General features: G+C 35.6%; 1 long non-coding RNA gene across 1 annotated transcript in view; it reads right to left on the bottom strand.

The window, feature by feature from the left end:
• Positions 1 to 5,008: 5,008 nt before the first annotated feature.
• LOC128248892 (uncharacterized) overlaps positions 5,009 to 5,641 on the bottom strand; it is a 143,907-nt gene continuing 143,274 nt past the window's right edge. The window contains exon 2 of the long non-coding RNA XR_008265039.1: positions 5,009 to 5,201. This is a non-coding gene — a long non-coding RNA (uncharacterized LOC128248892). The remainder of the gene's footprint in view (positions 5,202 to 5,641) is intronic.

Here is a 5,641-nt window from a genome sequence, read left to right as displayed (position 1 = left end):
TGGGGCTAAAAGCAACAGTAACATCCACCCCTAGGGGTCAGCCACACTTAAGTGGCAATATACTACACTTTATCGTGCAGTTACTGTTAATACTTCATTTAGAGAATTAACATTGCTTATATATATATGGCAAATGAAAGACGGAAGATGGAATATACGAGAATTTATTAATCACCACAATTGTTTCGGCACACCTACCGTCAATCCGTCATCGGTGGAACGCTCAACAACAGGTTCAGGAACAGCCGGCGGTGCAGACGTATCTTGTCGGGTGATAAATAGATACACCTCGTTAAAATAACAGTTCTGCAATGTAACTTCTCATTTTATAGAAAGAAAAGCAGCTAGACGGATGAAATATCTTCATTTATATAGAAGATCAAAAATAAAATCACAGATGGAAAAAAGAGAAACGAACACGCAGTACAGCGAGAAAAGTATTAAAAATAACCGTTAAAAAATATGGATGCATAAACGCTCTCGGGATCAAGGTATAGGAAGAAAGTCAGCTTCAAGCAATCCGTAGTAAATATATAAAAAATAATAAAAACTTTCAGGGACAATAGTGGTTTACTGAGAAGAAAGGTTGTGGATTTTTTTCTTTTCGCATCGAAGAACGATATGCAGAAAAGCTCTTTTCATATTCGACGGCAGGTGATCAGTGTTGCCGGGTGTTTTGAATCTTCCATGTACATCCTTGTGACAATGTCATCTTTAATTTTATCAAGATATACTTGGCCTGAAGAGTAGCCGGCGGTATACACCTCGCTTCGATTTTTTCCACCCGCTATGAAAACTATATAGCCCGGATCTTACCTACTCAATTCCATAACTGTTGTATATAGAATTACATAATATATAATTGTGACAAAATGTTATCAGAGTTAGTGAGAGTATTTCATGCCATTTCTCTTTAACAGCTCAAATATCGCTACAGTTGATTTATCCTTTCAGTTGACCTGATTCAGTGGAATACCAACCACTATTGATCTGCAGAAGTGTGTTGGATTGACAGAAATGTTTTAAGAGTGAAATCCTACTGGAATAAATGTGTACTGTTCTCTTATGAATATTGTCAAATTAAAGTACCAGTGAATTACTCTGGTCATCTTTTACCACACATTTAACGTCTTAAGAATCATCATAGACGAACGGAATTAACAGAGCTTCATGCAAAATACCTTGTGGTATTTAGTTAGATCCCTTTACATTTCAGGCTGCCCCACTCCATGCAGTATTTGACCGCCTGTGTTTCCACTCTAATAACTAAATTTCGTTTATTCGACATGTTGTTTGGTCAATAGCAGCGTCTCGATAGCTCATGTATAGTGTCTGGCTTCTCCCTTTTTCAAAAGAATCAACAATGTCACTGATGCAACAGTGAGTCTACATCACCAGTTAGCAGAATATGCAATTTTGTTTTAATTATAGTCTAATCTAACATATTTTATTTAACTTTAAATACCCTACTAAAAAACACGAAAGTTCTAAAAAATACTTCTCTGCCTTCTGTATATATATATATATATATATATATATAGTGGAAAATAAATGGAAAATTTGATAAATCAGACCAGCTTACTTACGCAGAAACTGTCACAGTTCGGACATGTGCATATTCTGTTACAATGTACTTGGCGAGTATTTTACCTTCATCAACTCCACAAAGAGAAGGTCCAATTCCATTCCGAGATTATTCGAACACAAATATACGCAAATACAATTTACTTCACATTTTTTTTTCATTCTTTAGTGTATAGCTGGTGTATATGTCACCAAGCGTGATATCACACACTCCCTTGCTGTATATCATACTATTAATGGTTAATTCATAACATTCTAAGCAGTACATATGTTTTCGTGATTTGAGAATGAAATTTAAATATGAATGAACTGATGCTGGAATCCAGGCAATTTCGTTTTCACGCAATTCTTATGTTGCGGTCTCCCCGATCTCAAAGGAGATACGGCTTGTTGCTCATCACACATTGAGATAAAAATGGTGAAGAATATTGATTACATATATAAGTTAAATCTCATACATTAGTAGAAAAATTGCCCCCATTTCCGATTTTTACGAATTCATGGAAACTATTCTTGACCTGCTAGATATAGCATCAAAATATCCCTCAAATTACACGTTAGCGTCTGAAAAAAAAAGCGGAGTATATTAGTGATTGTAGTTTTAGATATGCTATACTTAAAAACAGAGAGCAACAAAAAGAAAGGATGGTGATATAGAAAGTTCTTTGAACAGAAATCTGATCAACCAAGGTTGACGAGGAGCACAACAGCAAAATCTGATACTTATTAAGCAACCCTGATACGATGAAAGAAAATTAACCATTAAAGGATTTGAAATACATAAAGACGTAAAATATAGCACTCTGCGTATATAAAGGCGTAAAATGTAGCATTCTGCTCTATTTGTCTGCCTGTCTGTTAGTCTCTCTCTCACTCACTATGTCTGTTTGTCTGTCTGTCTGTCTCTCTCTCTCTCTCTCTCTCTTTCTATATATATATATATATATCACTCTTTCTTTAACTTCGTCTAATTCATTGTTCTAATGACAATTTTTCATAATATTTGTTAGTCTCTCTCTCTCACCCACTATGTCTGGTTCTCTCTCTCTCTCTCTCTCTCGCTCTCTCTCTCTCTTTAACTTCGTCTATTTCATTGCTCTAATGACAATTTTTCATAATATTTCTGCATATACATAAATGCGAACCGTGACATTCTGTGCTGCTGTAAATGCATTTAATAAATCTGCAACATTTGTTTAATATCCATTCTTCTGTCCAACTGTTTATATTACAACCATATTCTTCGGTACACATTTTTCCATAAAATACTATTGAAAACATGGCCGTCTTTCATGACATGTTCTGATCCAGCAGTTCACTCTTTTCACCTATTCGAAGATATTTCAGGAAAATATTCATACTAATGCTAAAGCTATGTTTGGCTAACTCCCAGATGTTCTGAAGAACCATTCATTTAGAATATCTATTCCTACCATATTCATCCATATTCATTGAAGTGAATATCTTCTCTCTTGCATGCACACACACACACTAGCAATCTTTTATTATTTTTCTCCTTACAACTCCATGTTTCTGTTGCTCCTTCTCTTATTCGAATACCATATTTGTTACTGTATGTCTTTCTGACTTCTCTCTCTCTCACTCACTCTCTGTCTCTTTCTCATACACTTTCTCTGTCACTCTCTCTTTCTCTCTTTTTCATTCTTTCTCAATCCCTGTAAATCATATGCTGATTCCTGATATGAGGCCAAATTCCACTAACTTGCTAAGTGAAGTCTTTGTTCCATCACTTGGCTCTCTTTCGAATTATCATTGAGCGCCTCATATTGTATTCATTGAAGATATCCAAAAAGCGTAAATCTTTAAACTAAATGTAGATATCTACGTGTATGTCTGTCTGTCTGTATGTCTTTGAATATGTGTCTGCGTCTTATGTTTGTTTGCGGCTGTCTTACTGTGTGAGTATCTTCTTGTGAGTGTGCGCACAATTGTTTGTATCTTACTTTTCATATTACGCATTATTTTTCTATAAGTATGCAACAGTGTTTTTATAAAATACAACAGTGAGCAGAAAAAAATGTTTCAATTGCTTCAAACGGAGAGGTTTCAATTCTTTATTGGCATAAAGGGGCAGGATATAACTGCCCATGAAAATTTAATATTAGAGATCATTTACCAATATACCGTTATTTAATTAATCTTAAATTACACACAGTGTTGGTTGAAATATATAGATTTAGTGTGGTACCAAAACAAAAGACACTAGCATGGGAAGGGATATTTGTGTCACGAGCCTGCAAAATACAGGCTCATGAACCTTCAATGTTAGTCGTATGAAACCCGGAACGAGTAACAACACGCAGAGCCTCACCACGACTGAAATCTAAACAATGTTATATAATTACAAATACACATGCATACACACACGAATACGCATACATACAGATAAAAACGCGCACACACACACCCATACACAAACACATATTATTAGTTTTCTTTTATATCTTACATGTTTCATTCATTTGACTGCGACCATACTGAAGCACGGCCTTGAAGGGTTTTAGTCGAACAAATCTACCCCAGGACTTATTTCTTAAGCCTAGTGCTAATTCTATTGGGCCCTTTTGCCGAAATTCTAGGTTACGGGGATGTAACTACACGAGAAATGGTTGTCAAGCGATGATGGGGGAACAAACATAGACACAACAGCAGACAAACACGCACACACACACCCACACACACACACACACACACACACACATATATATATATACAGCAGTCCTCCGTCAATTTCCGAGTGCCAAATCCACTCATGAGGCTTTACTCGGCCCGAGGCTGAAGTAAAAGACACTTGCCCAAGGTGCCATGCAGTGGGACTGAAACCGGGCTCGTGTGTTTAGGAAGCAACCTTCTTAATAAACAGCCACGTTTGTGCCCACAAATATATGCAAAAGTAGATCGTCAGTAGATCATATATCCGCAAACGAAGCACGCTCTAATCGATGAGCCGTCTATAAGTCTTTATGAATGCGAAACTATTGGTCACTCTATGACCGGCCATATAATCAACATCCTATAGAATCATGTATATATATATATATATAATAGCATATTGTTGTGGTCATATGAAAGTATAAATATTCGAGAGAACGTGGAATAATTCATTTTGGAAAATCTTGAAGCACATAGTAATTTATGAATAACAGGATGTAAATATTGGGGTGAGAATACCTTTTCGATAGAAACTGTGGTAGGTAGACTTGTTTATAGCCTTATGTGTGTGCTTCGGACATGTTGCGGAAAGAAACATAATATTATATAGTATATGTGTTTATATGACTAGATAGATAGATAGATAGATAGATAGATAGATAGATAGATAGATAGATAGATAGATAGATATAGACATACATACATATATACATATATTTAGCTATACATGCGAGAGAAATGCAAAACAGTGTACAAGGAAAAGAATACGTATTTATTCATTTTGTAGCTTTGCAGCTAATGTGTGTATGTGTATATATTTTTATACATACACACGCACACACACACATATGCAAAAATATGCGTGTGTAAGTATATCTAAATACATACCGACATACATAAGAATGTATCCACCATGATAGCAGAGGTGACTCGAATCTTCGAATCTGAAAAATTCAAATGAAACCTCATAAATCCAATTATTGTATCGTAAATCTGTGAGAAGACACGTTCTGAGAAACCGCACAACATGTTATTGCAATGATGAAATTAAAGGAGAAAGCCTAGGTTCACCTCGCTACTTGCCGTCCGCCGCACAGAAATTCAATCAGTTAATCATATTGTCCTCACATCTCGCTGTCTTTAAACGTGATGAGAATCTCAGAACGAAGACATTATATCATCTGTGAAATGTGGTTTTATGACCTGTGGCATCAGTAATCCGTAAGCATTCGTTGGAAGTGTACAAATGTACACACCAAGACATGGACAGCTTTTGAGTCGCGTACAAGCTACAGCCATTGTGGTATACACTGTGCGTGAGCACGCACACATACGTATATATATATATATATATATATATATATATATATATATATATATATAT

Source organism: Octopus bimaculoides, chromosome 10 (genome assembly GCF_001194135.2).
Source record: "Octopus bimaculoides isolate UCB-OBI-ISO-001 chromosome 10, ASM119413v2, whole genome shotgun sequence".
Classification (NCBI taxonomy): Eukaryota; Metazoa; Mollusca; class Cephalopoda; order Octopoda; family Octopodidae; genus Octopus; species Octopus bimaculoides.
Note: the sequence above shows the minus strand (reverse complement) of the source record. Positions and strands in the feature narration are given on the sequence as shown.